Below are 25,212 nucleotides of genomic sequence, written 5' to 3' on the forward strand. Positions count from 1 at the left end.
TCCTTCGAAGCAGAACTTATTTTCCCAGGTTATTGTACCATTCGCGAGGATATACTCGCTAGCGAATGTCGAGTGATTATTTGCAGAAAATCCCATCGAATCAGCGAGCTTTCATGGCTCCGTTCCCCTTGACTCATTGTCAGACGGCCATGTCGATGTCACCATAAAATCAATACGTCGACACTGCCGGCACCATAGATATTTAATGGCCTTCTCCTTTCATAAAAAGGGAAACGCCTTTAAAACTCGAGATGCAATTCGAGGGATGTTTGATCATCGAATGGGTTCTGATCATCGTCGTATAAGACTTCAACGAATTTATATATATTTTTCAAACTGTCGTTTACTTGTCACGTCCACTTTTTCCGTGATGGTATGCGGCGAATAAAACGCATGATTTATAGAGGCCACCACGTTTAGCTTCCAACGGATGAACCAAGATCGTAACGTCCTCGAGGAGAGAACCCTAGTCACGATTGAATAACCTCACCCCTAAACCTGACGAAAGAAGGTGTCCCAGACTGCGCGATAGTCTGTCTCTGGCAGATGTATTTTGATAAACATCGAGTGCACCCTCGGGGGCAAGAAACGCATCAGTATCCGTTGCAACGGATCGAGCACAGGGTACGATGTGTCGCCCGTCTCTCAAGCCGAGGAAGTCGCGGACAGAGCCGGCGTAAAGGGAATAAAGGGCGACGGGGAGGGCGTCGTCAAATGGCAATTTCGGGGGAGTTCCCTTTGAGGGAATAATGGATGATAACGTGCGGTAGGGCAGTTTCGTCGGGAACGACGATTATCAGCCTTAAGTATCCCTAGGGGGACACTTTTGGAGGATCTTAGAAGCTAAATTCTTGGCGCCGGGCACACAACGGTAGATTTACTCTCACCGCAGTCTGGTCCAGTCACAAGAGATCGTTGTAGATCTATCGTGGGGGTAATTAAAAGGAACTGTGTAAAAGGTGACCCATTTCAGCCGTTGGAGACATGGTAATAAAACTGTATTTTAAAAAGTGTATTCTTTTTAGTAGGGGGGCTAGAAAGTAATGTCGCTTTTTTACATTAAATTCAAACAAATAAATTTATAATATGTTTTTATTTTTAATCAATTATTTAATCGTTCTCGCAGAAACGACATCACTTTCTGGTCTCTCTAGTACGAGAAAATACGATTATTATACAATTGTTGAAAGATGACATCGAAAGGGACGAGTATCCTCAGATCTCTAGTGGAAAATGGGTCGAACAAACAAATGAACAAACCACTCATCGTCATTCAGCGGAATACTGTGGAAACGCAGAGGATCGAAGTGGTTCTGGCGTTCCACCGACACGCAACCCGCCTCAAAATAGCGTAAGTTCGATTTCTGAATGCCGAGAGTTTTCTCGGGATGCGAGCGGACTCAATGCCATCAGAAATGGCTTAGCGGACGAGCTCTTGGCACGAGATTCGAGAGGAAGGGATTCCTTGGCAAGCGTCGCGGTCGATCGTGGGTCAAAATTACTCGAAGAACGCTCGATCGATCGACTATGCGATATCCATTTCAAATTGCTCGACATTGATCGAGCCTGGCGGATGTTTCAAGTTCAAGAGAGCCCCATTGCGGGAGTCCTTCGGCCAACGAATGCGAGTCATGTTCACCGATCAGGGACAAGCGGCGATATCCTTCCTTCTTATCCCCGAGTTTTCGCAAAGGTGGCGAGCGGAGTTCATATCGAGGCGTGGATGAAACGAAATTGACTTTCATGCTGAATCCTCTGAATATTTTTACTCGACACAGGTGATTTATTTCCAGGAGTTTCTACGTCGACCGCTTCTAGCCTCGTTAAAATATCAATTAATTTACGAGCGGGTACCAAGGGATAGTTTTTTTCTTGGAAAATCTAATTTCGAATTTTAAAGTCGAATTTTATTCGATCTTCTTCGATAGACTCCTGAAACTCAAATAAATCCCTGCTTTTCGCAATCGACGGTTCTCTTCGAATTTAATTTAATCTGTATAAAATTCGTCGGAGAGAAAAAGAGAGACGAAATAGGCCAGGAAGTTTTACGGGATCAAAGGTGCATCGAACGTCGATTCGCCTTTAGTTTGGTGCACGTCTTGCAGCGATTACGGGGCGGGGTCACGTTAAGATGCATCGCGATCTAGAACAATGAGAACTGCACTACATCGTCGCGTTAATATTGCCATTGTCCGATGCACTGTAGACGATGCACATCGGTGCAGCGGGTCTCGACGACGGGCTTTGACGCGCGTGAATAGGCCTCCCAGGGTACCGGAAGCTCTTTGTCGTGTCAATTATTCCGCTTCGAGCGGCCGATATACCGCTTTCCTTCCCTTTTCTCGACGAGTCTTGACAACGCTACCTAGCTAGTAAATCACCGATGATCGACGATGGTTCCGCGAATCGTCGATCATCGAACTTCACCTGCCGCCGCGAGTTTCGCGGGCGACGCCATTTTCCAAAACGAGGACGAATGGTTTTCCAATTCGTTGACTATCGAACTACGAATATCGAGCAATTCAAGAATACCAACTTCGATGATTCGTCTTCTTTCTCCCCCTTGGAATACCGATAATATCGACTCGATATCGAGGGCTCGAGGTGGTATCGATCAGTCTCGAGCGCGTCGTCGAATCACACGGCAATTTAATCGGTCGCGTGTCGAGTTGCAGCGGCGATCGATCGATCGATCGATAATGAACTGTGGTGCTCGTTACGCAGTAAGGTGTATAACCGCACCGACGAAAGCGGTACGTAATTCCCAGTCCGAGTGGTTAATAGGCAAATGAGCCACACGCGGACGTCAACGCATATACTTGCGGTGGTTTAATCCGGCTCGATGGCGGATCGCGACGAAGGGATTCGAACGAAATCCGCCTTCGTAAACGCGCTCGCCAAGGATTCCCTTCGACGTGTAAACAAACCGAATTCGTATTAGCACGTGATCCTATGGGCGAATTTGAGGGTCGCGTTGGCTGGGAGGGACGCGTGGGACACGGTTCGACGAGGGTAGCTCGCGAGGGGTTCGCTGAATTCAATGAACTCGGTTTTTTTGATGAATGAAAGAGGATGGACAGGTGCTAATGGACTAGATGAAAGGTTTCATGATTTATCGTAGGGCGTAAGGTTTTAGAACGCTAGTTTGAGATATCGCTAACGAAGGTCCGCTTGGAGGGAGCAAAGGGTTAACAAACGCGTTTAGTATGAAAACCACGATCCCTGTTTTTCCTGCCACGGACAGTGAAACAATTGACGAACGGTACCCGTTCTGCGCACCGAATGACAAGCGACGTTACCAACCGATCGCCAGGCACGGTTCAAGATCCCTGGAACAATAACGCTCGCCCATTGTTGCAGCGGGAATGCCTGTTGCATCAAAGCGATGCCAATGACCAGAATGGCCCTTATGCCTCGTAGAACAGCGACATATTGCGGCAGTTCGAGCGACATTCGAGTCCGCGCCAGCAATATCGAAGCCGCAGACTGGTTAAACGACACGCCACCGCCCTACGTCCTGTCGCCCTAACAACGATAATTAATCCCCTCCCGCGACGACCAGGTTTCACCAGCTGTGATTTCCGCTTTGAAAAACGCGCCACCGACTCGTTACCAGTCGGTAAACGACGAAAATTGAAAGTCGCGTCCACGACGAGGCTCGAGTGTCATCCAGAGAGGGGTTCTCGGCTGATTGCGCGGAGTTTCGTTTGGCTCGGAGAGACGTTGTTAATTGAAACGGTTAAATTGTTACGTGGGGTGACTCCTCGCTCCCCGTTTCATCTTCTCGCGAAGGTCGAGTGCCGCGGAGATATTCCATCTGCGTGATTTTTGATCTGGCGAAGGATACCAACAGCTACGAGTACGTTTCTTCTTCTAGGAGATACCACGGCTCTCTCGCTGTATCGCCCCGCTTTATTTAGCCTCCTTAATGGACACACCCATCCAAACGTAATTAAAGACCTTGTCGCTGCTCCTACGCACCCCTATTAATTTATCGCGAGAGCAGCAATGCATGAAAGACCGACCAACGTCCAATCACGCTCCCGCAACATTCCATCAACATCGGGAACTCTACCCTTCCTGAAATAATCGCGCGGCAAAGGGGCTAACTTTCATCAAAGTCGATCGATGAATCCAACGTCTGGACACTGGGAGCCCTCGGGATAATCGCGACGAGTCCGGCCCTTCGTTTACCAGGAGACGTCTAATGAAATAACGATTTCCAGACGTTTTTGGGTGGACAGGGTGCGCGTCGCGAACGAGAGAAAAAGTGCAAAGATAAAACGAGGGTGCAGCGGTTAGGGCACGTTGCTCCGGCCACGACTGTGGCCCTCGCGAGCAAGGGATGCTGGGGCGTTGCCATAGCGACGCCACAGTGTTTTCCGTTCCCCAATTACCTGGCCGCTGGTTGTCAACTCGAACCCCTAAACACATTCCCGCGGCAACGAGGCGAGGTGGCAAGCACAGGTGTACTCGCTTCCGCTGTGCCTCGAGACACACTCGCGTCTGAAGTACGGCACCCGCTCTTGGAAACAAAAGCATCGCGATAAATCGTTTACTCTGGCCACCGCGACGCGACTCTTGATCTACGAATCCGCCACTCGAGAATAGCCTCGTGGTAACTCCAGATGAAACGCGACCTGGACGAACGTGGTACATCGTCTCGAAGACGTTACTACTTTATTTACCGAGAGGCTTTCTAATTTCAATGTGTACCTTCAAAGTTGCAGGAATCACCGTTGCAGACGCGGAATGGTCGGATCGATCTGGTATAATTTCCTCTGACGGCTGGAAACAAATACGTGGACGGTAAACAGAACTGACAGACGGATGGGCAGACCTCGCAACTGGAATGTGCCCAGACAGTATTTCGAGCACAAAGCACGAGAAACCATAAAGCCACCCCCTGGTGTACCCGTTCGCCTTTCACCCTCCCCACTGCTGGGGATCGAATCTCCATTATTCGCCTTTCCAGCGGGGCTAAATGCTCGTTAATCCCTAATTGCATCCCCCTACACGTGGATGTCCTTACAGACGCGAATCCTTTTTCCGTTTGGCGCAGCCTGGTCGAATCGTTTGTTACGAAAAATGTATTCGCCAGGAAGAAACCGGTTGTCGGGGGATTTTGTTGTACTTGGGGAGCGTTATTGGTCTATTTTGTGCGCGAGAAAAAGAATAACGTTATTTTAAGATTTTTCAGATATACAGTCAGTCCCATAAATATTCGTACCCTCTGTGTTTATCGAAGAAATTCGTTTTAAATTAAATGGTAGGTTTAATGTTTCCACGTGTATATTTGCATAAATATTTTGATGTATATATATAAATATATACATTTATTTGGTAATACCAAAACTATCATTTATAAAAGCATAACTCATGCGTGAAGCACGTGAATATCTTGCTCGCAGTTGATTGGCCACGAGCAGCTGCGTATCTTGACTTCGCGAATCCGTTGTCGCGTCCTCGCAAAAACAACTGAACACGTTGAAAGATTTCGCGAAGAATCTTCGAATTGTCTCGTTGAAACGGGAGGCGACACCCGCGAAACTTGATGAAACGCCACGCTCGAGTGGCTTTCAAAGAGCCTGTGAAAAAGTCTCGAAGCTGAAACACGTTTCGCTCGTGGACGTGGCCGTCGTTGGTGGCGACGAAGCAATAAGAGAATGAGTCAGTGACGCTCAACTCGATGGAGAAAGAGATTGCTGTTGGCAAGAATCTCTAGGAGAAGATACCTCGATGACTTCAAGTAGGACACTGGCAATCGCTGGCGACTGGAATAAACTATTACGATCATTTCTAATCTACTTGCATTGTAATTTACACTCCAATTGTCGAGCCTCGAATGCTCATTGGAATTCCATATCGTCCTCCCTAAATCAGAATCCATTACGATAACGCGAGAATCGGTAACGAGAGAAACTGAACAGAATCTCCATACCTATTCGATACCAGAGATGGGTGGAACGCGATTGAATAATAGATCACGAATAAATATTAAAATTTACATAAGAATCGAGGCCATCTCTGCTCCGATATCCACGAGCATTAAAACACAACCCGAGGCAAAGAATAGAACCAAGGCAAAGTTTTGGAAAAATAACCGAACGCAAGGCCAGTCGAGCAAACATATGAAGGTTGCTCCTAGAACGATCAATTGCAAATTGATATTGTTTCTCGCCTTTTCTCTAGTAGCGGTTCGACACTCTTCGATATCGCTGCTTTTATCGGTGGCGTGTGTGTTTGGTCTCGATAAATATGCAAATAATTGCGTCTGACCGAACTCTGGACGCTTTCGGAGTCATCGATTCCAGTGACTCTCAGCTCGAATAGCTCAAGACGCGGTTCTCGAGGCACTTGTGTCGAACAAGCCCACATTATGAGTCTACCAGCGAGCATGAGTCAGCGACGGCAGTTAAGCATGGTTGTCGACCCGATGCAAGGAGAACTAAGAGTCCGATTCCAACGAACGGTTCCCCGAGCATCTTTCTTCGCCCCTTCGATCCTGTTTCGCCGCTTTTTCTTTCTAGACCACTCGGCCGGTCTGCCTACTGACCCTGGAAGACGACTGGTCAGCAGATCCAGGACTCCCTACGTGGGTTGCAATTACGTCAATCGTGTTATCATTACGCAATTACGCGCGTGCTCGAACGTCTTCCAAGTACCCAATGCTTGATGCACGAAATGGATGCGGCGTGGAACTAATTAATACGGATGCTCTTTGTGTATAAAAACGGGAAGAATTCTGAAACAAACGAATTTCTTTCTTAGAAATCCGCTGATTTGGAACTCGTGTTACATATCGTGTCAAGTGCACCCCAATGATTCCGATGACCTCTCGAATTATTTCGAGAGGTGTCCTCCAATTTCGGAGTCTGAGAGTTTAACGCTATTTTAGATGAAATAGCCGTCTAATTATTGCGTCGTTTCGGTCACGTGTTCCCCGCAGATTGCGTGACCGGCAGGGCACGCAGGTAACCACGCGTAGCACGCACTGTACGCCAAGGTAAACGCATTACTCGCAGCGTAATGTACTACGCGTAGTAAACCCGCGTCGGAGTACGTTCACACCGTGCTGCCTATGGGGTGGGGAATAACGGTGCTGGTTGTACTGCTGCGTTCACAGCGCGCGTCTCAGCGTGTCGCTGCTCGCGATAAGAGCCTCGGCACTTGCAGGGAAACTGGTCTCGACTCTCCGCGAAACGAAATAAATTTACCAAATTCAAGTTGCGAGGTCAATCGTTCGGTCGACACCATAAAATCGGAGACAACGCGATATTATTTCACACCGAGGAGTGTCGAGTGCGAAGAGGCGAGCCTGCTACCAGCCTGCGGTGTTTTATGCGACAGGAATACGCGCGTAGCCGCGTTCCAAGCTTCTACCTTTGGATAACATGGTTACGCGACTGCGCGCGCATGTAAAGATGAAATTTTTATATAAACGCGACCTGTACACGGCGAGGAAAGGATCAAAACGTGACTTGTGTTAAGGTTGGCTGGGCGAAACGAACCAGCTTATGAAAGGGTCTGCGAAAATATTGTACGGGAAATATAAAGCGGAAAACACGATGTACTTTTTCCTCGATGGATTAAGCCTACTATGTACATATATACCTAATACTTAAAATGAATCCCGAGATATTCCTGAGGTGCGCAAGGATTTTTACTCGCGAACCGCGAGCATTTTATCTTACGTTTACCTATCCGGTAGTCGACCGTATGCAAATTGATATGGGAAGTTGAAATCGTTTCCTCGAATTAACCCGTTAATTGTGTTTTCCTCTCCTAAACGACGAATTACCGACTTTGTTGTACGCGCAAACGTACTTCTAGTGGACATTAGCGCTAAACAAATCTCGTTTAAATCGTGGCAGATGTAATTGATGCATCGTTGGTAGCATAGTTTCGGTATTAACAGGTTCCGAATGAAATGCAAACCAGGTAGCGGATTTTGTCAGTAGGCTGAAACGTTCTACAATTTACCGCATTTGCAATTCCAAGGAGGGATTTAATAAATTAACCTCGATACATTCTCAGGCGATTAAGTTCGTCTAGGACTGCTCTCGCAGTTTGTATATTATTTGAATTCCAAAATGGAGTTCGCACGCGTTGGAGAAGTAACCAGATCAGAAACTTAGGAGTATATTTACAAGTATAATTCAAAGAATATCTGACGTGAGCAAATTTTGTAATATACGTTGCAACGTTAAGTTCGTTACTTTGCGCATTAAAAGGTTCGTGCGAGCCGTAAATAAGCGACGGCTTCCGGTGCGAGGTGCGCAACAGGGAAACACACGAGGAACAAGCTTTTTCAGTCGCGTGTAATGTATTCCTATAATAAAAAAGCTAAATCCGGGAAAAGTTTGCCTCTCCATGTACGTCGAGCGAAGAAAATATCGCGCCGAGTAAAAATTGAAACTTCGGCGATCCGAATTGGAAAGTCATGCAAACCATGTAAACATGGATGAGGCTTTACTTTTACTTGCGTGTTTATTACTGCCAATGGACGTGTAACTTAAAAAATTTCCTTAATATCATTCTCGACGAAGTTTCTTCATTTCCTTCAACTTGAACCCAACACTGACGCCCCATTTTTCGCTTTTCTTTGCTTTCGAGAATTCCAATCATCGACTCGAACACAGGCTCGGAAATTAGATTCTCCAGCGATCGCAAAACTTGTGGTTGAGGACGGAAGTTTCTCGGCTACCGGGTAGAGGGCTAAGAAACGCCTTTTTTTCGCAAACGAACCGGAACGTTTGATCGTCAAAGGGGAGACGGAGTTATTGCAAATCAACCCATAGGCTATTATTACGACGCTCTGGCTTCCCGACCTTTTCTCGTATTCATGATAATCGCACACGCGGCAATTATTTTCACACAGAGGCGTTCCTACTCGGCCTTACCTCCTTCGAATTCCACCGAGTGTCGACGACGCGAATCTATACTTCTATTTACGGTGGCACGCTTTGAAATTATTTCTCCATTGCATTCGCACCCACGCGCTCGTTTATCTCGGCGCAATGAAGAGGGAAGCGACGCGAAATGGAAAAACGAGATTAATTTTAAAAAAATTCCAATAACTAGCGAAGAAATATGAAATAAACGTCACCGTTAAATCGCTTTTCAGTTTATCCGTGACCTGTGATTCGAGCAAAATTTGCCTGTCTCCGCGCGAGAAGATCAGATTCGATTTCTAGACGCATCTCCGTTAATAATGCGGCGAAGATTTCAATGGAACACTTTCTACTCTCCCACGGTGGATTCGTGACCGGTATTGCGCCGTGTTCGCCAACTTCGTGCACCTGACGATCGAAACTGACGTCGAGATAAACGATTAACTGGCAGATGGAAGCAGAAGTCGGAAATTCTGGGATCCCAGTTTCGTCGAACCAAGTTTCCAAGTGATCTATTAATTAAGTTCGCGCGAAACTCGACGGCCAACGGATTAAATCACATCACTGTACACCTGGCGATAGTTCTTGCCTATGATGGCGCGATAAACATCAGGTAATGAAAGATTTGTTTTATCGCACTCTGGCACTCAAAACTATATCGCTGAGGAGCGGTAAATTTATTGAAAGCACCTCACGAATATTAAATAATATTGGCGAAGCCTAGGTTACGGTGTCAGGATGACAGATACTGCGGCCATCTGTGGAACGTTATCCAGAATAAATTATAAGAGAAAGAAGAAAACATCAAAGGCAGCGAAATATTGTGATACTCGGTCGAAAAAGATTTCCCACCTGCCTGGAAAAGCAAAGCAATCTTAAACTTGATACACATAGCTTAATGAAGCGAATTTCTTCGTCGTGGAAATAGACGAACGTAATGCAAACAGGATGACGCGAGTCTCGACCAGCGTATTCGTGGAACACGAGGAATGAATTATCCCCGGATCAAGGGATCCCAACTTCGCGTTTAAAGTCGCCATCAGGTTACATGGAAACCGCTTCTAGCTTTCGAGTAAATTAATAACTCACCGGAGGCGAACTTCTCATTCGAAGCGTTGCCCCGCGTTTCTTCGAGGAACAACACAACCCTGAGGGAAATTTCGCGTCGTTGCCGAAGGCAAATGAAAAATGACTGGCGACCCTGGACCTTGAATAAAAATTCTAAAGAAACTTTTGCGACGGTCTAAGTAAAGTTGATGAACTCCAAACGCGGCGAACTCAGGAAATGAAACGTTTGAATATATGAATTTTTGTTGCCGAGTTCATTTTTCTGTATTCCTGCAGACTTTTGATAACAGAATTAATTATAAATCCAATCGACGCTGCAAACTCAAGCGACCGTTTCGAGCGAAATATTATTCCGATAAACGGCGAAAATGTCACGCTACGAATATTCCTCACAAAGGGCGAGCTAATTCGTCTTGCCATCTAACGAGATTAATTGGCGACAGGTTGTTTCGTGCAACGAACGCATAAATCAACGGAAAATTCACCGAACGGAATTTCAATCGGGCTTAAAATCGCGTCTCGAACGAGATCTGCGACGAATTGGGGAACTTATTCGTTCTGGCTCGAGACAAATATTGCCGGTATCTTTAGAAACTCAGCTTGCAGCAAAATATACGCAAGAATTATATCGAGCATGGGAATTTTTCCCTCGCGTCGTCGAAATTTATACTTCGGCATAGTTTCGGTAATCCCGCGATTCTGGGGCTATTTGTTAACGAACAAAGGAACGTTAAACAGCGTCGTCGAGGCGCGCGTCGTTTAGCTTCATCGTGCTTCGTAAATAAGCGAACCAACCGACATTACTTTACCCTAGAAAGATGGGGGATTCCTTTGGACACCGAGGACGCATGACGAAACGAAAATACCGAAGAACGCATGGAACAAGATAAAGTATGTCCGGTCTTTCAAAATAGCGTTCGTGAAAACGCGGGTGGCGACGAATATTTTTGCGAACGTCGCTCGACTGAAAGCGAGCTTTCTAATTTCCAGCGATCTTATTCCCAACGAAGATAACTCACGAATGAAACGCATAATAGCTGAACTTTTGATACGCTTTCCGAGTGAGGTTCGAACTATCATCGTTACGTTGCGAACAATGTCCTTTACGCAACGAGAAATCGCATCGACAAATTCCTGTTGTCGTTGTCCCAGTTACTTCGCACACTAGTTACATAAAACCAACGATAAACGCAACGGCCCATACTGATTTGGCGATGTGCCACGCCATCGACGTTTCTGTCTATCCTTCGTTTCGCCATATTTACCAATGCCCGCTGTCGAACAATTACCGCGGACGAGTTTAATCGAATAATACAAAGCGAAACACACAGAGAACACTGCAATACGGAATACGAAAAGGGACACAATGGATACGTCGGGGAAATCCACTGTCGGAGTTACAGAAATTAAACTCGAAAATATTAACGTTCGCGTGGCATGCTTGTTAAATCTGAATTAACTGAACGAAATCCACGAAAATTCGCTCCAGTCGAGTTCGCGTTAAAATTAGCGGGTTCATTAGTAGTCACAGAGACTAAATTAACGTTTTCGAGGTCTCGATTCGGAAACCTCGATTCCTCTTCGGGAAATTAAAAGAGCTAACCGAGACACAGGATTTTCGCCAAATTCAAATCATCCAATTCACCGGAGAAAAGACGTTCTATTCCGATTACATACGCGCGCGAGCATGCATCTATCTCCGAGAGAGAGTCAATCAAATTACCCATCAACGATGCATTTCCCTTGATGCCTTAACCGTCTGAACGACCAATCAATAGCTCGCAGACGCCGTAGGATCCATCAAGCGAAGGAGAGATTTCTCGAGCGGATCTCCACAAAAGCCAGAGAGCATTTAATCCAACAAGGCCGGAGAACATGCAGAAAAATCGTCCAACGTTCGAACGAACGACCTCGTTTCCTTTTAAGAGGACCACTCCGGTGGAAAAGATATTTTCTGTTTAAACGTTTAATAACCATTTTGTAAAAGCGTTTATCGAATTGCGGCCGGGAAGTGCTTTCTGTTTGAACCGTAGCACTTTTCAAACGCTAAGAATGGTATATTAAACAGCTTTATAGACAGTGAATAAAGAGTTCTGGCGGAAATTCTTGAAAGGCTGCTCTTTCCATCTCTACTGAACCATTGCCTTGCGTGGCTGGACCAGTACAAACATTTCATTCCGAATAGACGAAGAGTTCGCAACATCGAATCCAATCCCAAAGGCGGAAACATACATTCTAGCAACCAGCTGCGATTGAAATTCCTCTTTTTGGGAAGGTAATCTTCCAAAGGAGCAACACCTATTCAAAAATGTCCCTCAACGAGCCTACTTCGTCGCTGTTCGTCGCTCATCGTTGTCCCCGGCAGTGCCAAGGTCTATCCGCTCGTTCCTCATCTTTTTCTTCGCCCGTGGCAACTTCTTCGAGGTCCTCCTCCTCCTCCATCGCCCTTCGCTCTCTTTCTTGCTCTACTTAGCCCGAGCTCGAGTTGTTCCCCGTCTTGGCACGTTTTCAGGGTTAAAAAAGAAGCACGACCGATCGGTGAGAGCGAGAGGAGACTCTCCGGGTATCTTTGCCTCATCGTGGCCACGTTTGCGGTGATGTGCTCCAGACAGAGACGGGGAGACTCGAGGCCTCGGCTTCCACCGGAAGTCGAAAGTCACTCCGCGCCTTTTTTCCGATCAGACGTCCTGGCAAACCGCCCAGTCCTCCCGGGGAGATGCGCCGCGATCAAACACCAGAAATCCTCGCGAGGAGGGACGCGAAGGACGAGGAGAAGTTAGAAGCGTTACAGGAGTTCGCGGCAAGTCGAAATTGCACGGGACAAAGGCGCCAGCGTCGAACAAAGAAGTCGATCGTAAAGCTTTGAAAGACTCGGGGGGCAATTTTGAAACTAATAAGGCGAGCTGAAATTAAACGAAACTGTCTCCTCGGACGTTTCGTTGGAGAAAATTGTTTCCTTGATTTCGGTGGCTTAATAAAAGTCCGGAGACAAAAGATAGGATTTGATACCGTTGGCCTTCGCTTCGATGGAAAACCCCGCTCGGTGAAATCACGTAACGCTGGGTTTTCGGGATAAAACGCTTATTGTTCGTATACGCACACCTGTCTCGTGACATTTAGGGTTGAAAGACAGATGGCATTATCGAGAGGGTAACGCGACCAATCGGACACCGTGCATCGACCTTATGTATTGCACTCGAGACAATGCATCGAGTTGCATCAACCGGTGCGCAGAGAATTTCGCGGAAGTACAATGCGCGACTGACACGGTCGCGTTGAATAACGAGGTCTGCAGTCCCGACTATAAATGCCTCATTGTCTAAATGGAACGACGCAATACGCCGTTTCCCATCGCCGAGAAGGGAGGAAAGCCTCGAATCTGCCTTTCCGCTCGCCTACCATCGCCCGAAGGAACAGTGGGAACATAATCTGCTTATCGAATTCGTTACATCGGAACGTTCAAAAATACTGTCCGGTTGATGGGAGGATAAGCTACTTCGTTTAGGTCTCAGCGAGCGCAGGTCTTCCTTTAGGTCTGGAGTAGAGAACGTTATCAGGTTATATTATTCCATACGTGTACGCTTTCAGAATTACATGTCCAATCTATCGCTTCTGCAAAAAGCGATACAAAACAAAAAGAATACAAGACAAAACGCGGAGAAGCAATAGTATTACTCGTTCGAAAGATGCACGAGATCCAGATGCAATTGCGTCTCACGTTATTAGATTCCAGAGCTGGAATGTAAATTAAAAAATGTCCGTAGACCAAGAAGGCAACCAGAAATAACCCGTAATTGAGCTAGAATACAAACAAGGCGGCGCCAGCACGTAAGAACGAGAAAACGCAATAAGCGCGGGGGAACAACACAATATCCAGCGAAGATCGATACCGAGAGCCTTCTGGAAACGAACTGCCTTCCGCCAAAGAACTCGCGCAAAACCTCTACGGCGTACGGAAAATATGCGTCTTGGAAAAAGATTTCCCGTCGGGAGCATTTCGTGCTGAAAAATTCCGATGGCTAGCGATACTTTCCCTCTGTTATATTTCAATGACGACCGAGAAACTAGAAAGTAAAAACAGATGGGGAAAAGGAGGAACACGGGAACAATGGCGAAAACGAATCGGAGTATGTAATCGAGAAAAAGTCACGTCGCTGGGCCTCCTCTGGAATGTGGAGCAGAAGCGGTTCGTTTCGAGTGCGGCTGCATTTAGAGGCGATGCAAACGCAAACACAAAGGCTCTGTTGCACACCGAGAACGAGGCGTTTCCAGCTTCTCGGGATTGCACGTTCAACGACGCTCTCGAGAGTATTTTGCGCAAAAGTAGGTGCGAAAAGGAGGCTGTACCGAGTGGATTGCAATATTCATGTGCTGCGATCGTCCTCGTTGGACAGCGACTCCTGGTACGGAGTAATCGGAGGCGGGAAAATATTCTATTCGAACAAAAACACCCCGTAGAGAGCTTTGCGCGTAACGTTTATTCCATTAAACGATCGTTCGGACAAACTTGCGTTCGTTCAACGCGAAATGCAATTTGGAAATTCGTTTTCAATTTTCTCCAAGCTAGAGCGTTCTAAACTTCGATGAGAACGAGAAGAAATTCCTTTCCGTGAGTTCTTCTTCGATCGAGGGAAGATAGATGCTGCTTCTGGTGTGTTTTATTTCCCCTTCGTTAGCTTCGGCTGTGTATTATCTGTCTGGTCGTTGCGACACGCATGGCTACGTGTCACGAAAGTAGATCTTCCCACGAGACTCCGCGTGGTGGAACGAATCCCGAAAAAAAGCGAGGAGGTCGATGGAACTCGAGAGAAATAGCTAGAATTATTGCGGAGGACGCACCGTAATAATTCCATCGACGATTCATCTACGTCTAGTTGGCCCCTCGAAGGTACTCGTGTTTTGGCGAAGTATGCTTTCATAGACTCGATAAAAGATACCAACGTGGCCTGTTTCAGTGGACCACTCCGTGCATCGATAACTTTATCGTTATCGGCGTCCTCAAACGAAGTTTGGAAAATTGAAGAGGATTCTCTCGAGGAAAACAGAGGCTGAGTTATGGTAAAAGAATCACGTCCCCGTGTTCGGTGGTCTGGTAAAAATATAGTACACGTACGAGCCACCCTGTGTAATTCTGAAACGGCCTCGCAAGAAGCGTAAGAAGGTCAACAAGACAGCTCCGGAGTCGAGAGATCTTTTCTATAAATTTTTGATGACACACATTCGTTTGCTCTTGTGTACGATGTTCTGCACGGTGTTTACGAAGTTGTCCATCGATCGACGACACGCGACATTGCTTCATCGTGAATCAGATTTATCGGCTGTCACCGACTCGACGGCATCGAGTCAACTCGCGCGAGAATGCACGCTTTTCTTAGCAATTAATATCGACGTCCGCGAAGTCAACGGAACTACGTTCGATAATCGATCATCGATGGTACATTTGCTAATCGACAGATCTCTCGGCTGCGAATCGGCGAGTTACGCTTTCCTCGATCAGGGAATCGTCCAGGCGTGAAGGTAACTTCTTCGCCAACTTTCCTCGCGATTTTCACCTAATTTTAACCGAAGAAAGTCCTCTACCGCGAACAGAAACGCTTCGACTGAGCGGTGCAATCAAAAGGAAGAACCAGGTGTAATCTATCGTTTCCTCGAGGAAATCAGCGATCGATTTATCGAGGCTCTCCGGCGACCTCGAAACCCTCCTCGACCGGAAACCGAGACCGAAGAGAAAACTGGTCGAGCCGCGACAATTAATAGGCTGTCAGCTGTTTACCAACATCCTGGAGAAAAACAATCTGGAGCAATCGCGGGGTTCGGTAACGATCGGTGGTACGCGGTCGAGTAATCGACGGAATTCGAGACCGGTTCTCTCGAGATCAGACGGAGCGTCAACACTTCCTACGCATGCTCGAAATTAATTGAGAACGGGTTAACCTGCTGCGAACCGAGTTATTTTTGGCTTCTGAACGAAATTATTCGGCGCGTACCGAAAGTCATCAGATATTTTCCATGTACTCTGTGCTACGATGTGAAACACAACAGTCTGTGTACAATGAAAGAAAGCCTATTCTTTTTTTCAATCCAGCGTCGATTTTAAATTAAAACGTATTTTATTAAATTCTAACTGACTTTTTCGCCCGACTCCGAACTCGATCATTTTAGGTGATCACTTGGGCCAGATAAGACTGCCATGATTTCACCGTTGTTCTTTTCACGCTCCCTCGGGTGTCTCGGCTTATCTTCTTTCTGTGCGGCGATCCTCCGCTTGCCGGGAGAACCGTTACCTTACTCAAACCGGACAGGCGAAGGGCAGGTGTCTACTCTTGGGCAGCAGGTGAGTGGGCAGACTGACAAGATATACGGTTAACCTTCCGATAACGCGGACGTCCGATCTTGTGGACATCGTGGGCAGCGAACACGTTGACATTCTGGCGCGGGAAACATGTGGCGCCTACCATTGGCACAGTTTCGCCATGTCTATGGAATCTCTGTGTTATGCGACTAACAGACCACAAATATTGACAAATAGTTGCAGACATTTTACTATTTACTATTATTCGTGAATCTCCATTTAGATCCCTGGATGGTCGATTGCAAAATATTCAATGAAATCGAGCTTTATGTACTAGTCGGGCGAAATACTAGGCTACAAGATTTACGAGCCGTAAACCGAAAACAGGGTTGCGCAGATTATGCGTTCATACGAACGTTTCTATATTGGTTTTAAGTGCTGAATTCATCACTGAAGTGGGTCATCGCCGATAAGGGAACCCTCACGTATGATAGATATTAGTGTGACTTCTTGACGTCTAATTAAACAGTTTTTCCGAAATTAGCGAAACGTCTTAAGTAGAATTACGCAATTTTTAATTTATGGGTGCGGTACCACGATCTTCTGGAGAAACAGTTTGAAACCAGCATCGCACAGGGGCTACGAGAGACCACAGGATGAATGAACGAACCGCGACACTTTCTTGCTCTCACTCTCTCCTGCGAGGAATCCATTCCCAAGGCCTGCTGCATGATGCAGCTGCGGTTTATGGCTCCTAGTGGCGCTCCAGCGAGAACGAGGCTCGTCTGGGCGGCCATATAGGAGCCAGAACGCTCGACTCATCCATCATGAAGTAGCTTTCATTCGAGGCGGAAAGATACTAAAAGCGGCGCCCCGGCGATCTATCAAGTTATCAACTTATCGCCTGACGTTCACCTACGATCGCGCGAAGGGGGGAAAACATGGTGGGAAAGTAAACGAGACTCTCGCACGAAGAAGCGAGCAATCGCGTGGTTCGGTATCTGGGGCGTGAAAATTGAAGAAAAATTAGCGCGGCTGTACCAATGGCAAAATTGGAATATTGCTTGTCAAGTGATCGCGCGAAGATGGTTGCAGTCGCCCGTCTTCACTGCCATGTCAATCGCGACCCACTCTACTTCGCGTCAGAATTAGGATAAATTGCGTAATTATAGCCACGGCGTCGGATAGACGCGCAAATAATTTATAGTTTCGAAGGAAGTAGACAAACTTGATGAATCTTTCGTGACCCTCGGGGTTTGTTTAATTCCGACGAATCTATTAGCGACTTCGTATAATTCATCAGATGCTAATGAAGCTATTAGAACAATTCATCACCGAAAGCGCTCGCGAGCCGATGGTTAACAGTTCGGACCAGGTAGATTAACTTGATGAACCTTTTGTATCAAGGTCTATTTAATTGTGATAATTCCATTACCAACGCTGCGCACTCTGCTAATGAAGACATTAGTCATCGCTGCGAATGGAAACGTAGGAAGTGAAAAAGTCGGAGCAGTTTAGCGTCTGAAACGTCAAAATTAAAGAAAAATTAGTGGAACCGTGCCATTGACAAGATCAGAACTTATTTTACGAGATAACGGGTGTCCGGAAACGCCGCGATGTTCCCTCCGCGTGACTTTTAATACTTTGGACCGGATAGATCATTCGACGTATCTTTGTCGAGTATCGGCGTCTATTTCGGGAACAATTCATCATCGATTGAACGCGTCGCGTTGACGAGCGACGGATTCGTCGTTCGATTTGAAATAACTGTATCTCCGAGACTTTCTCGAGCTAAATACAAAAAGAAACTCAGTGATTCTCAATTTGTACAAAGGTTCTGGTGTGGAGCGAAAGGGGGAGATCTTTGCTGACCCGAAACGATCGGGGCCCGAAAATACCAATACAAATATCCTGGAGCGTTTCTGGCAGTGCTTCGGGGTACCGAGGCGCCCCGTGGCTATTTTCCTGGTGGAAGATCGCCAAAAACGACTCGACACACTTCGTCGAGCCACATTTGCGCGCAGGAATTCGAAAAGAGCGAGAGAGAAAGAGCGTAGGAGAGGACGGTCGCGGTGACATCATCGAACACGCTCCATGTCGCGGATGCGACGTTGCTTCGAAGGCAATTTGGTCGAGCTTCTGCGACGTATCTACAGCTATTGTGGTCCTCGAACCATTTCGGACAGTATTTCCAAGAAGTACTTCCGGTGTGTCGAAGAATTTCGGCTCTCGAATTAAAATGTTGGATATGCGAGACTCACCAAGAATGGGAAATTATTATCGTCGACACGTTTCGAGAAGTGAAACCCAATCTCGATCCGTGACTTTAGAAGCGATATAAAAATTCCACTTGCCGAGCGAGAGTTAAATCTGAAAAGTTTCGTTCCTCGTCATCAACGAAAGTATTACTTCGGGAACTTCCGGTCTCGCTTTCGAAATCAGCTCGACGAAGTTAACCGCGCTCCGTAGCGAAAATTCATCGCAATTTCCGCGAATGGCTGACTTCGGAAGAAGCGGTCAGCAGCTGTCAGAAAGCTTTTACGCGCGCAACATGGTTAATTTGCATTCGAGGTATTCAATACGCGTCGATTCTGTTCCATTGAAAGGAAGGCTGCCAAAATCGCGAGCGATTCGCGTACACACGGAACGCGTTGCCGCGGAAGAACCACGCGTCGAAATCTATTTGCATCGATTGCATTTCAACGATGTTTTACTACCACTTGTATCGATCGCATAATCGCTCTTCTAAAATTACTCTCGCGAGGAAATTGAATGGAGCACTGGAAAATACCACGCGCGTGTTCTGTTTGTTGACTGGTGTTCGTGTTCAAGGGCTGGAAAGTACCTCCGCAGTTGTCGGCGGAATATTTCCTTAATTAAAAAATATAAATCTACTCTATTTAGTAGCCAATCAATTCTTCGGAATTTAAATAACAGATATAACAATGAAATCATACGTTTTTCCGATTTTTCGAATGGATTAATAATATAAATTTTCATCAAGCTCTGGTAGGTCTTTTACGATCTCGAGGGTAGCTTCCACTCTTCAAACATGAATATCAATGAAAAGAAATCCGCGTCTAGTATTTTTCGATCCTCCGTCTGTGCGCAAGTTTTTATCAAAACAGGCGTGTTTGCTCGTCGCGAGTGAAAACAGCGACGCCATAAATTGCTCGCGATCCAATAAATCGTTCGAGCGGGAAATAATTCCTGAATCCACATGGGAAACAGAAGGACGGAAAAATTGGTACGTCGAGTCGAAAATACGAATAGAAATTTTTCTGCGACCCGGTCCTCGAATTCCAAGCGTCGACTAAATGAAATTCCGTCGACTCTCTTCTATAGTTAAACCTGACGGTTACTTAAAGCATCGAACTCGTCCTCTTGCCTGTGCATTCTCAAATGAACGCTTGGCTTTCTCGTTTGATACCGACAAATCTGGACGGAACGATTCAATAAAAATTCCTTTGGTTAGATACCTCTTCTAATCCACAATTTATACGTATGAAAGCATAAAGGCTTGGAGCAAAGTGCAAGTAACGGGCGTAGAATGATCGCAAAACGTTTACCGATACCAATCACAATTATCATTGGACGTTTACAGTGTTCAGCTAATAGAACACGTTCCGTTTCCCTTCGATACATCGACTGGAGAGCTCATCAATTAAGCTTTAGATCCGGATCGATCGTGCGCACCGACGAATCAACGGCTCGTCCTTGTTCGCGTTCGACAATGGACAAACAGTGGACGAGGAAATGATCGTCCGGCTAATTGCACCGCCTTCGGTAATGACAAATATTATTTTGAGTACGTACACGACTGGGCCCACGGGTGCTTACCATTCCAACTCGCGGAAACTAGGTTGGATGCAGGAACAGGCATACGAGAAAGCTGCGAGTTGATTAAAGGAGCCAACCCCTGCTACCCCTTCGTTTTAGCAGGTGACGGTGAACAGGCGACGGACTCAGCCAAGAGGATTCCGTGTGAAATTCGAGTAAATAATTTGCCAACTCTCTGCACCTCCTCGGTTTGCACACGCCATGGACCATTAGTTGGAACTTAACATTGTCGGTTGGAAAAGGCGACCATATAACGTAATTTGCAGTTCCAGCGGAACATGCAGTTGCATAAATGAATTAAATTGTGTTCGAAGATCACACAGAAGCGTGCGCAAAAACAAACGAATTCTTTCGCTCCACGTACAAAAATATTCTTACGAATTATTACATATTCTGTGCAACGAGCCTTCGATCCGCGCGTAGTAAAATGCATCGAACACCGGAACCGAATGGTTCCTCGACGGCGAGATTACATCCAGTTCGCCGACCCTTTACAACAAGCGTATCGATCACGGGACTAGCCACTCCTAGCGCGTTCTGAAGCGTGTTTATCTCTGGTTACAGAACCGACACCGCGCCACCGGCATTTCAATTACATTCCCGGCACGATTCAACGGCCGGGTATTTTTAAAAATGGCAATTTCGAAACAGGACGCCAGCCTCGAGTACAGACCAGCCCTGCGACAACGAAGGTGATTACAGTTTTTTCGTTTTATCGGATTCCCAAACGAAGACATTATGCGATGCTAAGGGTTGAGGGAAACGGATGGCAACGCGAAATCGGAGATTCTAGAGTTGGAGTGCTCTTGAGTGCTGAAAAATGAGAAGAATCGAGGAGTAGGGTGCTTCGGTGGAGGAATAAGAATAAGGGTAGGAGGGTCTGGTAGACAAGAGCCACTCCCACGATGGTTACGGATTGTTGACAATTCCTATTTCCAGTTATGTTTACACACGTGCTCGAATACATAGTGCTACTCTGTATCGACTACACCCTCTCACGCGTACCAAAGGATTTCTATCGACGAGTACATCTGTAGATAGATGAGCCTATACACACGAGTATACGTCCGAAATTGGACGAAGGTTAATTTATCCACGAGGCTGAGCTTGCGTGATCGTTCCAGCCGCTAATGCCGAGGGCAGATCAGCGGAAAAGGAGAAGGGTTGAAGCTCGTGGAGTCGATAGTTGCTCGACTAGATGCGATCAGCAGCCAATCGACTATGGAAACACCGATGGTGGACCGATGCGGCTATTTGCTGAATTCAGAGGGAATTATAGCGAGCGTCGCAGTTCATTACTCTTCGTTAACGTTCGGGCGATATTTTCGGACCTCGCCGACGATAAATGGACCCATTTTCTCGGGTGAAAAATGAACAAATCCTCGACAATCCGACAGCTATTCGGTGCCATGATTTGCCCGACGGTCGTCGAACAGAGATTTTAAAATTCTTCTGTAAACGGTTTACGTGCCACGTTGGAAATACGATTGTCCTATGTGTCGATACTGTCCTGTTAGGGGAGACGTAGCGGTCAAAGGGTTGAGCGGTAGAAGATATCGACGTTTCGTAAATTTCGCGTTAGCTACCCTTCTCGACGATGTGCTTTTGTAAGTGGTGTCAACATGACTAAGGGTGACACAGTAGACAAAGGGTCGAAGAGTAAAGGTACCGACGTTCCGAATGAGCCACCCCTTCTGATGACTCTATTGTTAGTCGTGTCAATAATGCTACTATACCGATGCATAGCGCGCGATAATTTATGCAGCAAAGATTTGCTCGCAGCATTATTCTCGCAAGATTATTTTATTCAATTACGAATGGCAGAGTTTCAGAAAAAGTGTACATAACCTTGGAACAGATAGATAACGGTTCGATAGTCCTCGACACCTAAAAACAGGCCACTTGGCCCAGGCCGATGAATAGGGTTAGCGTCATCGACACAGGAAATTGCATCGCAGTCGGGTGCACCCACGCGTGGTTTATCGTTCGACCGAGCGTACGATCGCCGATACACGATCCAATGACACCAGCCGGTTAACCCCGTGGACCATCCGAGTCACGAAAGGTTGGAATGCGCGATCGACCTTCTATGGACGCCCACCGGCATCGTGACAAGAACCTCTCTTCGTGTTGGTGCTTCGACGACCCTGAACGCGCGGTAACGCCGGAGTATAAAACGATCTTTCGGTAGGCTATGGTCGTTAAGTCGTTAAACTTCAGCTCCCGCTCTTGAAAACGTCGATAAACACGATCTCGAGACGGATATCATAGACGCCAATTCGAGGATTCGAAGTCTGCCGGGACTGCTCGAATTTCTCTGCATTCCTGTATTATAATCCAAGTTCTTCCTTTAATCGTGATTTATTTATTTCCATCCCCCTCGCTTTACTCTTCCGAGTTCATTTAAAAAGCACTCCGTTTAACGAGACGTTGTTATTCCGTTCCAAGACCATCGAGGATCTCGACGTTGTTGATCCAAACAAATATTTTTCAACGATAATCGCGATGAATGACGCGCGATGGCTGAATATTTTCCAACGTGTAAGCTCGACGAGCGTGTATTCCGCGGTCGTGTATACACGCGAGACGTGTATACTTACGCATTGTTGCTGCCTCCTCGGCAACAAGACCTCTCTCAGTAATCGAGACTGGCCTGGTTCTATTCTGGTGCTGGCTGACAGGGTAAACACACTCGCGGTACCAACGACCCTGTCGCAACATGGCGCGGTCAAGGTTTGCCCAGACCTTTCCAAGGCTCTTTCGTTTCGTTTCCAACGCTTGGCTGCCGATGAATACGTAAATTAAAAATCACGATAAAACCCTCCGCGATCCGGTGCGACTTTGAGATCGGAGACAGGCGAAATCCGTCTCTCAACGTAGGATAGATCCAATTCGATGTTTGCTTTCGTTAAAATTCAATTTGAAATTAAATGTAATTTCTCAGAAATTTTCGCATTTTATCTGTATTGGTGTCCGTAAACATCGCCGACGGTAAGGTATTATCCGATTTAACTGGTTCTAACTAGCTACAAGATAAGAAGATACAAGGAAAACAGGTATTACCGTACTCGCCGCCAACGTTCAAAAACACGCGGATGAGAATTTATTAATACATAGTTTCAACTCTCATCGTTAGACTCCTCCTAAGCAACTCTGTTCTCGGTAGCTTGTGCAATGGAAATGCTAACATTCGTGCCAATATTTTGCAACCCAGTTTATTACCTGTTATTGCGTCACGGACAGGAACACGACGCAAGAACAGTTGCCGTCTTAATGCGAAAAGAAACAACATCCTTCCGGCGACATTCCGCCGTTTGCTCGTTTTGGGCTTGACCAGGAGAAACCCGTCGACGACAAACCAGGAACAAACGCGGAGGCACGAGGCGTGCGACTCGTCAATGGAACGCGGAATGTACATTCTAGATTCGGTTACGCGAGCACGGACAATCGTAACGCTTTGCGCCGTCGATCATTCGCAGGTGTTCTTTTCGCGTCGTGGAATGAAGACGATCTCGTGTTCACGGTAGCCGATAGCTAGGTTTGATCGAAAACATCGAAGGCACGGTAAGCAAACGCTGGTTTGCTTGATTATCAACCCCCACAGAGATGGATATCTCCCAGTCTTATCGCGTAGGACGAAAACGACGAGGGAAAAGAAGCTGAAAATTTCTGCAAACTGAATTTCCATCGGAGTCGGAGTTTTCTGTTAAGGAAATGATCCATCTGAAACGGACTGCATCGCTGCAGAGTATACTCTGACGTACTTGCCACGCCCATGAAGGGTTACGTTACGCGTAATGAATCTTTAAGATAAAGGGATCTCCGGGGAGGAAGAGCGCTGATGTCGACCCGATAGGGCGAAACAAATGGCTCAATTAAAGTAAAAAGGATGAAATTAGCGTGTCCGCGGTTACTTAGAAACCGCTTGCACACGTCTCGTAGAAATTATTAGGCCACGTGTTCGGGCGTGCATGTGAAAGCCACTCTGTTCTCTTCCTGCGTGTTAGAAAAATGCTGGTTATGCAAGTACGATGACTCATGGATTTGTTCGCACGCTTTGGAATAATAAACGTCTTGTAAGAACTGCGGTGCTCGTTGTAATTTTCCTCGACGGTCGAGAAAAATTGTGCGCCGTGTGTGGTCTGATCTACTGACTGCTTAGCGCGCTATTGTTGCTACTTTACCGTATTATTGCCCCAGAGTTACGAATATATATTTTTCCGTTATTTCACGGTAATCGTTGTTACTAGCTGGCATTTAAGTTTAACCTTCGAGTATATCGTGGCTTTCCAAGTCTCGAAGAGCTTCAGAGCGTGTCACAAACCCGCCAGAAGATGAAATTGAGGCTAGCAGAAGAAGCTAACGGAGAAATTGACCGCTGCGCGGCTATTAAGTGCTCGACAATCGCCGCGGAAAGGGAAGAACGCCTATTACCGAAGAAGAACAGCGAGCAACGACGACGAACAGGAACAGAAACGGCACCAGCAACAGCAGCGACCGCTCCAAATTACCCTCTACCAGCCCTACGAACAATGGTCTGGAATGTGGCACGAATCGTCTTCCGCCTGCGAGAGAAACGATTCAAACTGCGTTTGTACGAGCAGTTGTAACGGCAGCCACTCGGAAGGGACCAGATTCTAACAAGGAGCTATTGCTTAGCCTGTTCGATAAGTTGCTTGTATCAAATTTCATCTCAAAACTTTCATCAAACGATTGATCAGACGAAGAAAGAGATTTCAACGTTGAATCAAGTTTCATATGAAATAATTTTTTGGAAAAAAAATATAAGCGACTTCAAAAAACGTACAGTTAAAAGTATGAAATAATTGCTAGTTAATTTATATGAATACGCACTAGCTCTAGATACAATTGTTTAAAAGTATGGGAAAATGCAGTGAAAAGCATGAAAAAATTTCTAGTTAATGTATATGAATCTGCATTGCTGACCAAACGCTCTACATTACCGACAGAGTAATCTGCATTACCGACCAAGCAATCTGCATTACCGACAGAGTAATCTGCATTACCGACAGAGTAATCTGCATTACCGGTGGTTCGCGCCGCCCGATGGGACATCATATAACCTCTCAGGCAAGACGCACTATTACAGTGGCTCAC

General features: G+C 46.4%; 1 protein-coding gene across 12 annotated transcripts in view; it reads right to left on the reverse strand.

Moving 5' to 3' along the window:
• LOC128881550 (phosphatase and actin regulator 4) overlaps positions 1-25,212 on the reverse strand; it is a 225,043-nt gene that overhangs the window by 141,643 nt on the left and 58,188 nt on the right. The window lies entirely within an intron of this gene.

Source organism: Hylaeus volcanicus, chromosome 8 (assembly GCF_026283585.1).
Source record: "Hylaeus volcanicus isolate JK05 chromosome 8, UHH_iyHylVolc1.0_haploid, whole genome shotgun sequence".
In the NCBI taxonomy this organism is placed as follows: Eukaryota; Metazoa; Arthropoda; class Insecta; order Hymenoptera; family Colletidae; genus Hylaeus; species Hylaeus volcanicus.